Source organism: Bombina bombina, chromosome 7 (genome assembly GCF_027579735.1).
Source record: "Bombina bombina isolate aBomBom1 chromosome 7, aBomBom1.pri, whole genome shotgun sequence".
Lineage (NCBI taxonomy): Eukaryota > Metazoa > Chordata > Amphibia > Anura > Bombinatoridae > Bombina > Bombina bombina.
Genome location: NC_069505.1, coordinates 519,213,486 through 519,225,402, shown reverse-complemented (window position 1 = coordinate 519,225,402; position 11,917 = coordinate 519,213,486).

The following is an 11,917-nucleotide window of genomic DNA, read 5'->3' as shown; positions in this document are numbered from 1 at the left end:
CAGTGATAGAGCTATAAGGCACTCAGGGTTGGATTACTGACAGTGATAGAGCAATAAGGCACTCAGGGCTGGATTTCTGACAGTGATAGAGCAATAAGGCACTCAGGGCTGGATTACTGACAGTGATAGGGCAATAAGGTACTCAGAGCTGGATTACTGACAGTGATAGAGCAATAAGGCACTCAGGGCTGGATTACTGACAGTGATAGAGCAATAAGGAACTCAGGGCTGGATTACTGACAGTGATAGACCAATAAGGCACTCAGGGCTGGATTACTGACAGTGATAGAGCAATAAAGCACTCAGGGCTAGATTACTGACAGTGATATAGCAATAAGGCACTTAGGGCTAGATTACTGACAGTGATAGAGCAATAAGGCACTCAGGGCTGGATTACTGACAGTGATAGAGCAATAAGGCACTCATGGCTGGATTACTGACAGTCATAGAGCAATAAGGCACTCAGGGCTGGATTACTGACAGTGATAGAGCAATAAAGCACTCAGGGCTGGGTTACTGACAGTGATAGAGCAAAGAGGCACTCAGGGCTGGATTACTGACAGTGATAGACAATAAGGCACTCAGGGCTGGATTACTGACAGTGATAGAGCAATAAGGCACTCAGGGCTGGATTACTGACAGTGATAGGACAATAAGGCACTCAGGGCTTGATTACTGACAGTGATATAGCAATAAAGCACTCAGGGTTGGGTTATTGACAGTGATAGAGCAATAAGGCACTCAGGGCTGGGTTACTGACAGTGATAGAGCAATAAGGCACTCAGGGCTGGATTACTGAGAGTGATATACAATAAGGCACTCAGGGCTAGATTACTGACAGTGATAGAGCAATAAGGCACTCAGGGCTGGATTACTGACAGTGGTAGAGCAATAAGGCACTCAGGGCTGGATTAATGACAGTGATAGAGCAATAAGGCACTCAGGGCTGGATTACTGACAGTGATAGAGTAATAAGGCACTCAGGGCTGGATTAATGACAGTGATATACAATAAGGCACTCAGGACTGGATTACTGACAGTGATAGAGCAATAAGGCACTCAGGGCTGGATTACTGACAGTGATAGGGCAATAAGGCACTCAGGGCTGGATTACTGACAGTGATAGAGCAATAAGGCACTCAGGGCTGGTTTACTGACAGTGATAGAGCAATAAAGTACTCTGGGCTGGGTTACTGACAGTGATAGACAATAAGGCACTCAGGGCTGGATTACTGACAGTGATAGACCAATAAGGCACTCAGGGCTAGATTACTGACAGTGTTATGGCAATAAGGCACTCAAGGCTGGATTACTGACAGTGATAGAGCAATAAGGCACTCAGGGCTGGATTACTGACAGTGATAGAGCAATAAGGCACTCTGAGCTGGATTACTGACAGTGGTAGGACAATAATGCATTTAGGGCTGGATTACTGACAGTGATAGGGCAATAAGGTACTCAGGGCTGGATTACTGACAGGGATAGAGCAATAAAGCACTCAGGGCTGGGTTACTGACAGTGATAGAGAAATAAGGCACTCAGGGCTGGATTACTGACAGTGATAGAGCAATAACGCACTTAGGGCTGGATTACTGACAGTGATAGGGCAATAAGGCACTCAGGGCTGGATTACTGACAGTGATAGACAATAAGACACTCAGGGCTGGATTACTGACAGTGATAGGCAATAAGGCACTCAGGGCTGGATTACTGACAGTGATAGAGCAATGAGGCACTCAGGGCTGGATTACTGACAGTGATAGAGCAATAAGGCACTCAGGGCTGGATTACTGACAGTGATAGAGCAATACGGCACTCAGGACTGGATTACTGACAGTGATAGGGCAATAAGGCAGTCAGGGCTGGATTACTGACAGTGATAGAGCAATAAGGCACTCAGGGCTGGATTACTGACAGTGATAGACCAATAAGGCACTCAGGGCTGGATTACTGACAGTGGTAGGGCAATAATGCACTCAGGGCTGGATTACTGACAGTTATAGGGCAATAAGGCACTCAGGGCTGGATTACTGACAGTGATAGAGCAATAAAGCACTCAGGGCTGGGTTACTGACAGTGATAGAGCAATAAGGCACTCAGGGCTGGATTACTGACAGTGATAGAGCAATAAGGCACTTAGGGCTGGATTACTGACAGTGAAAGGGCAATAAGGCACTCAGGGCTGGATTACTGACAGTGATAGACAATAAGGCACTCAGGGCTGGATTACTGACAGTGATAGAGCAATAAAGCACTCAGGGCTGGATTACTGACAGTGAGAGAGCAATAAGGCACTTAGGGCTGGATTACTGACAGTGATAGAGCAATAAGGCACTCAGGGCTGGATTACTGACAGTGATAGAGCAATAAGGCACTCAGGGCTGGATTACTGACAGTGGTAGGGCAATAATGCATTTAGGGCTGGATTACTGACAGTTATAGGGCAATAAGGCACTCAGGGCTGGATTACTGACAGTGATAGAGCAATAAAGCACTCAGGGCTGGGTTACTGAAAGTGATAGAGCAATAAGGCACTCAGGGCTGGATTACTGACAGTGATAGAGCAATAAGGCACTTAGGGCTGGATTACTGACAGTGATAGGGCAATAAGGCACTCAGGGCTGGATTACTGACAGTGATAGACAATAAGGCACTCAGGGCTGGATTACTGAAAGTGATAGAGCAATAAGGCAATCAGGGCTGGACTACTGACAGTGATAGAGCAATAAGGCACTCAGGGCTGGATTACTGACAGTGATAGAGCAATAAGGCACTCAGGACTGGATTACTGACAGTGATAGGGCAATAAGGCACTCAGGGCTGGATTACTGACAGTGATAGGCCAATAAGGCACTCAGGGCTGGATTACTGAGAGTGATATACAATAAGGCACTCAGGGCTAGATTACTGACAGTGATAGAGCAATAAGGCACTCAGGGCTGGATTACTGACAGTGGTAGAGCAATAAGGCACTCAGGGCTGGATTAATGACAGTGATAGAGCAATAAGGCACTCAGGGCTGGATTACTGACAGTGATAGAGCAATAAGGCACTCAGGGCTGGATTAATGACAGTGATATACAATAAGGCACTCAGGACTGGATTACTGACAGTGATAGAGCAATAAGGCACTCAGGGCTGGATTACTGACAGTGATAGGGCGATAAGGCACTCAGGGCTGGATTACTGACAGTGATAGAGCAATAATGCACTCAGGGCTGGTTTACTGACAGTGATAGAGCAATAAAGTACTCAGGGCTGGGTTACTGACAGTGATAGACCAATAAGGCACTCAGGGCTAGATTACTGACAGTGTTAGGGCAAAAAGGCACTCAAGGCTGGATTACTGACAGTGATAGAGCAATAAGGCACTCAGGCCTGGATTACTGACAGTGATAGAGCAATAAGGCACTCAGGGCTGGATTACTGACAGTGATAGAGCAATAAGGCACTCTGGGCTGGATTACTGACAGTGGTAGGACAATAATGCATTTAGGGCTGGATTACTGACAGTGATAGGGCAATAAGGTACTCAGGGCTGGATTACTGACAGGGATAGAGCAATAAAGCACTCAGGGCTGGGTTACTGACAGTGATAGAGCAATAAGGCACTCAGGGCTGGATTACTGACAGTGATAGAGCAATAACGCACTTAGGGCTGGATTACTGACAGTGATAGGGCAATAAGGCACTCAGGGCTGGATTACTGACAGTGATAGACAATAAGACACTCAGGGCTGGATTACTGACAGTGATAGGCAATAAGGCACTCAGGGCTGGATTACTGACAGTGATAGAGCAATGAAGCACTCAGGGCTGGATTACTGACAGTGATAGAGCAATAAGGCACTCAGGGCTGGATTACTGACAGTGATAGAGCAATACGGCACTCAGGACTGGATTACTGACAGTGATAGGGCAATAAGGCAGTCAGGGCTGGATTACTGACAGTGATAGAGCAATAAGGCACTCAGGGCTGGATTACTGACAGTGATAGAGCAATAAGGCACTCAGGGCTGGATTACTGACAGTGGTAGGGCAATAATGCACTTAGGGCTGGATTACTGACAGTTATAGGGCAATAAGGCACTCAGGGCTGGATTACTGACAGTGATAGAGCAATAAAGCACTCAGGGCTGGGTTACTGACAGTGATAGAGCAATAAGGCACTCAGGGCTGGATTACTGACACTGATAGAGCAATAAGGCACTTAGGGCTGGATTACTGACAGTGATAGGGCAATAAGGCACTCAGGGCTGGATTACTGACAGTGATAGACAATAAGGCACTCAGGGCTGGATTACTGACAGTGATAGAGCAATAAAGCACTCAGGGCTGGATTACTGACAGTGATAGAGCAATACGGCACTCAGGACTGGATTACTGACAGTGATAGGGCAAAAAGGCAATCAGGGCTGGATTACTGACAGTGATAGGGCAATAAGGCACTCAGGGCTGGATTACTGACAGTGGTAGAGCAATAAGGCACTCAGGGCTGGATTAGTGACAGTGATAGAGCAATAAGGCACTCAGGGCTGGATTACTGACAGTGATAGAGCAATAAGGCACTCAGGGCTGGATTAATGACAGTGATATACAATAAGGCACTCAGGACTGGATTACTGACAGTGATAGAGCAATAAGGCACTCAGGGCTGGATTACTGACAGTGATAGGGCGATAAGGCACTCAGGGCTGGATTACTGACAGTGATAGAGCAATAAGGCACTCAGGGCTGGTTTACTGACAGTGATAGAGCAATAAAGTACTCAGGGCTGGGTTACTGACAGTGATAGACCAATAAGGCACTCAGGGCTAGATTACTGACAGTGTTAGGGCAAAAAGGCACTCAAGGCTGGATTACTGACAGTGATAGAGCAATAAGGCACTCAGGCCTGGATTACTGACAGTGATAGAGCAATAAGGCACTCAGGGCTGGATTACTGACAGTGATAGAGCAATAAGGCACTCTGGGCTGGATTACTGACAGTGGTAGGACAATAATGCATTTAGGGCTGGATTACTGACAGTGATAGGGCAATAAGGTACTCAGGGCTGGATTACTGACAGGGATAGAGCAATAAAGCACTCAGGGCTGGGTTACTGACAGTGATAGAGCAATAAGGCACTCAGGGCTGGATTACTGACAGTGATAGAGCAATAACGCATTTAGGGCTGGATTACTGACAGTGATAGGGCAATAAGGCACTCAGGGCTGGATTACTGACAGTGATAGACAATAAAACACTCAGGGCTGGATTACTGACAGTGATAGGCAATAAGGCACTCAGGGCTGGATTACTGACAGTGATAGAGCAATGAAGCACTCAGGGCTGGATTACTGACAGTGATAGAGCAATAAGGCACTCAGGGCTGGATTACTGACAGTGATAGAGCAATACGGCACTCAGGACTGGATTACTGACAGTGATAGGGCAATAAGGCAGTCAGGGCTGGATTACTGACAGTGATAGAGCAATAAGGCACTCAGGGCTGGATTACTGACAGTGATAGAGCAATAAGGCACTCAGGGCTGGATTACTGACAGTGGTAGGGCAATAATGCACTTAGGGCTGGATTACTGACAGTTATAGGGCAATAAGGCACTCAGGGCTGGATTACTGACAGTGATAGAGCAATAAAGCACTCAGGGCTGGGTTACTGACAGTGATAGAGCAATAAGGCACTCAGGGCTGGATTACTGACACTGATAGAGCAATAAGGCACTTAGGGCTGGATTACTGACAGTGATAGGGCAATAAGGCACTCAGGGCTGGATTACTGACAGTGATAGACAATAAGGCACTCAGGGCTGGATTACTGACAGTGATAGAGCAATAAAGCACTCAGGGCTGGATTACTGAAAGTGATAGAGCTATACGGCACTCAGGACTGGATTACTGACAGTGATAGGGCAATAAGGCAATCAGGGCTGGATTACTGACAGTGATAGAGCAATAAGGCACTCAGGGCTGGATTACTGACAGTGATAGAGCAATAAGGCACTCAGGGCTGGATTACTGACAGTGGTAGGGCAATAATGCATTTAGGGCTGGATTACTGACAGTTATAGGGCAATAAGGCACTCAGGGCTGGATTACTGACAGTGATAGAGCAATAAAGCACTCAGGGCTGGGTTACTGACAGTGATAGAGCAATAAGGCACTCAGGGCTGGATTACTGACAGTGATAGAGCAATAAGGCACTTAGGGCTGGATTACTGACAGTGATAGGGCAATAAGGCACTCAGGGCTGGATTACTGACAGTGATAGACAATAAGGCACTCAGGGCTGGATTACTGACAGTGATAGAGCAATAAGGCACCCAGGGCTGGATTACTGACAGTGATAGAGCAATAAGGCACTCAGGGCTGGATTACTGACAGTGATAGACAATAAGGCACTCAGGGCTGGATTACTGACAGTAATAGAGCAATAAGGCACTCAGGGCTGGATTACTGACAGTGATAGGGCAATAAGGCACTCAGGGCTGGGTTACTGACAGTGATAGAGCAATAAGGCACTCAGGGCTGGATTACTGACAGTGATATAGCAATAAGGCACTCAGGGCTGGATTACTGACAGTGATAGAGCAATAACGCACTCAGGGCTGGATTACTGACAGTGATAGAACAATAAGGCACTCAGGGCTGGATTACTGACAGTGATAGAGCAATAAAGCACTCAGGGCTGGGTTACTGACAGTGATAGAGCAATAAGGCACTCAAGACTGGGTTAATGACAGTGATAGACAATAAGGCACTCAGGACTGGATTACTGACAGAGATAGAGCAATAAAGCACTCAGGGCTGGATTACTGACAGTGATAGGGCAATAAGGCACTCAGGGCTATATTACTGACAGTGATAGAGCAATAAGGCACTCAGGGCTAGATTACTGATAGTGATAGAGCAATAATGCAGTCAGGGCTGGATTACTGAAAGTGATAGGGCAATAAGGCAGTCAAGGCTGGATTACTGACAGTGATAGAGCAATAAGGCACTCAGGGCTGGATTACTGACAGTGATAGAGGAATAAAGCACTCAGGGCTGGATTACTGACAGTGATAGGGCAATAAGGCACTCAGGGCTGGATTAATGACAGTGATAGAGCAATAAGGCACTCAGGGCTGGATTACTGATAGTGATAGAGCAATAAGGCACTCAGGGCTAGATTACTGATAGTGATAGAGCAATAAGGCAGTCAGGGCTGGATTACTGACAGTGATAGGGCAATAAGGCAGTCAGGGCTGGATTACTGACAGTGATAGAGCAATAAGGCACTCAGGGCTGGATTACTGACAGTGATACAGGAATAAAGCACTCAGGGCTGGATTACTGACAGTGATAGGGCAATAAGGCACTCAGGGCTGGATTACTGACAGTGATAGAACAATAAGGCACTCAGGGCTGGATTACTGACAGTGATAGAGCAATAAGGCACTCAGGGCTGGATTACTGACAGTGGTAGGTCAATAATGCTTTTAGGGCTGGGTTACTGACAGTGATAGGGCAATAAGGCACTCAGGGCTGGATTACTGACAGTGATAGAGCAATAAGGCACTCAGGGCTGGATTACTGACAGTGATAGAGCAATAAGGCACTCAGGGCTGGATTACTGACAGTGATAGGGCAATAAGGCACTCAGGGCTGGATTACTGACAGTGATAGAGCAATAAGGTACTCATGGCTGGATTACTGACAGTGATAGAGCAATAACGCACTCAGGGCTGGATTACTGACAGTGATAGAACAATAAGGCACTCAGGGCTGGATTACTGACAGTGATAGAGCAATAAAGCACTCAGGGCTGGGTTACTGACAGTGATAGAGCAATAAGGCACTCAAGGCTGGGTTACTGACAGTGATAGACAATAAGGCACTCAGGGCTGGATTACTGACAGAGATAGAGCAATAAAGCACTCAGGGCTGGATTACTGACAGTGATAGGGCAATAAGGCAATCAGGGCTGGATTACTGACAGTGATAGAGCAATAAGGCACTCAGGGCTAGATTACTGATAGTGATAGAGCAATAAGGCAGTCAGGGCTGGATTACTGACAGTGATAGGGCAATAAGGCAGTCAGGGCTGGATTACTGACAGTGATAGACAATAAGGCACTCAGGGCTGGATTACTGACAGTGATAGAGGAATAAAGCACTCAGGGCTGGATTACTGACAGTGATAGGGCAATAAGGCACTCAGGGCTGGATTACTGACAGTGATAGAGCAATAAGGCACTCAGGGCTAGATTACTGATAGTGATAGAGCAATAGGGCACTCAGGGCTAGATTACTGATAGTGATAGAGCAATAAGGCACTCAGGGCTGGATTACTGACAGTGATAGGGCAATAAGGCAGTCAGGGCTGGATTACTGACAGTGATAGATCAATTAGGCACTCAGGGCTGGATTACTGACAGTGATAGAGCAATAAGGCACTCAGGGCTGGATTACTGACAGTGATAGAGCAATAACGCACTCAGGGCTGGATTACTGACAGTGATAGAACAATAAGGCACTCAGGGCTGGATTACTGACAGTGATAGAGCAATAAAGCACTCAGGGCTGGGTTACTGACAGTGATAGAGCAATAAGGCACTCAAGACTGGGTTAATGACAGTGATAGACAATAAGGCACTCAGGACTGGATTACTGACAGAGATAGAGCAATAAAGCACTCAGGGCTGGATTACTGACAGTGATAGGGCAATAAGGCACTCAGGGCTATATTACTGACAGTGATAGAGCAATAAGGCACTCAGGGCTAGATTACTGATAGTGATAGAGCAATAATGCAGTCAGGGCTGGATTACTGAAAGTGATAGGGCAATAAGGCAGTCAAGGCTGGATTACTGACAGTGATAGAGCAATAAGGCACTCAGGGCTGGATTACTGACAGTGATAGAGGAATAAAGCACTCAGGGCTGGATTACTGACAGTGATAGGGCAATAAAGCACTCAGGGCTGGATTAATGACAGTGATAGAGCAATAAGGCACTCAGGACTGGATTACTGACAGAGATAGAGCAATAAAGCACTCAGGGCTGGATTACTGACAGTGATAGAGGAATAAAGCACTCAGGGCTGGATTACTGACAGTGATAGGGCAATAAGGCACTCAAGACTGGGTTAATGACAGTGATAGACAATAAGGCACTCAGGACTGGATTACTGACAGAGATAGAGCAATAAAGCACTCAGGGCTGGATTACTGACAGTGATAGGGCAATAAGGCACTCAGGGCTATATTACTGACAGTGATAGAGCAATAAGGCACTCAGGGCTAGATTACTGATAGTGATAGAGCAATAATGCAGTCAGGGCTGGATTACTGAAAGTGATAGGGCAATAAGGCAGTCAAGGCTGGATTACTGACAGTGATAGAGCAATAAGGCACTCAGGGCTGGATTACTGACAGTGATAGAGGAATAAAGCACTCAGGGCTGGATTACTGACAGTGATAGGGCAATAAGGCACTCAGGGCTGGATTAATGACAGTGATAGAGCAATAAGGCACTCAGGGCTGGATTACTGATAGTGATAGAGCAATAAGGCACTCAGTGCTAGATTACTGATAGTGATAGAGCAATAAGGCAGTCAGGGCTGGATTACTGACAGTGATAGGGCAATAAGGCAGTCAGGGCTGGATTACTGACAGTGATAGAGCAATAAGGCACTCAGGGCTGGATTACTGACAGTGATACAGGAATAAAGCACTCAGGGCTGGATTACTGACAGTGATAGGGCAATAAGGCACTCAGGGCTGGATTACTGACAGTGATAGAACAATAAGGCACTCAGGGCTGGATTACTGACAGTGGTAGAGCAATAAGGCACTCAGGGCTGGATTACTGACAGTGGTAGGTCAATAATGCTTTTAGGGCTGGGTTACTGACAGTGATGGGGCAATAAGGCACTCAGGGCTGGATTACTGACAGTGATAGAGCAATAAGGCACTCAGGGCTGGATTACTGACAGTGATAGAGCAATAAGGCACTCAGGGCTGGATTACTGACAGTGATAGGGCAATAAGGCACTCAGGGATGGATTACTGACAGTGATAGAGCAATAAGGTACTCAGGGCTGGATTACTGACAGTGATAGAGCAATAACGCACTCAGGGCTGGATTACTGACAGTGATAGAACAATAAGGCACTCAGGGCTGGATTACTGACAGTGATAGAGCAATAAAGCACTCAGGGCTGGGTTACTGACAGTGATAGAGCAATAAGGCACTCAAGGCTGGGTTACTGACAGTGATAGACAATAAGGCACTCAGGGCTGGATTACTGACAGAGATAGAGCAATAAAGCACTCAGGGCTGGATTACTGACAGTGATAGGGCAATAAGGCAATCAGGGCTGGATTACTGACAGTGATAGAGCAATAAGGCACTCAGGGCTAGATTACTGATAGTGATAGAGCAATAAGGCAGTCAGGGCTGGATTACTGACAGTGATAGGGCAATAAGGCAGTCAGGGCTGGATTACTGACAGTGATAGACAATAAGGCACTCAGGGCTGGATTACTGACAGTGATAGAGGAATAAAGCACTCAGGGCTGGATTACTGACAGTGATAGGGCAATAAGGCACTCAGGGCTGGATTACTGACAGTGATAGAGCAATAAGGCACTCAGGGCTAGATTACTGATAGTGATAGAGCAATAGGGCACTCAGGGCTAGATTACTGATAGTGATAGAGCAATAAGGCACTCAGGGCTGGATTACTGACAGTGATAGGGCAATAAGGCAGTCAGGGCTGGATTACTGACAGTGATAGATCAATTAGGCACTCAGGGCTGGATTACTGACAGTGATAGAGCAATAAGGCACTCAGGGCTGGATTACTGACAGTGATAGGGCAATAAGGCACTCATGGCTGGATTACTGACAGTGATAGAGCAATAAGGCACTCAGGGCTGGATTACTGACTGTGATAGACAATAAGGCACTCAGGGCTGGGTTACTGACAGTGATAGACAATAAGGCACTCAGGGCTGGATTACTGACAGTGATAGAGCAATAAGGCACTCATGGCTGGATTACTGACAGTGATAGAGCAATAAGGCACTCAGGGCTGGATTACTGACAGTGATAGGGAAATAAGGCACTCAGGGCTGGATTATTGACAGTGATAGAGCAATAAGGCACTCAGGGCTGGATTATTGACAATGATAGAGCAATAAGGCACTCAGGGCTGGGTTACTGACAGTGATAGAGCAATAAGGCACCCAGGGCTGGATTATTGACAATGATAGAGCAATAAGGCACTCAGGGCTGGATTATTGACAGTGATAGGGCAATAAGGCACTCAGGGCTGGGTTACTGACAGTGATAGACAATAAGGAACTCAGGGCTGGATTACTGACAGTGATAGTACAATAAGGCACTCAGGGATGGATTACTGACAGTGATAGACCAATAAGGCACTTAGGGCTGGATTACTGACAGTGATAGGGCAATAAGGCACTCAGGGCTGGATTACTGACAGTGATAGACCAATAAGGCACTTAGGGCTGGATTACTGACAGTGATAGAGCAATAAGGCACTCATGGCTGGATTACTGACAGTGATAGAGCAATAAGGCACTCAGGGCTGTATTACTGACAGTGATATACAATAAGGCACTCAGGGCTGTATTACTGACAGTGATAGAGCAATAAGGCACTCAGGGCTGTATTACTGACAGTGATAGAGCAATAAGGCACTCAGGGCTGGATTACTGACAGTGATAGGGCAATAAGGCACTCAGGGCTAGATTACTTACAGTGATATTCAATAAGGCACTCAGGGCTGGATTACTGACAGTGATAGGGCAATAAGGCACTCAGGGCTGGATTACTGACAGTGATAGAGCAATAAGGCACTCAGGGCTGGATTACTGACAGTGATAGAGCAATAAGGCACTCAGGG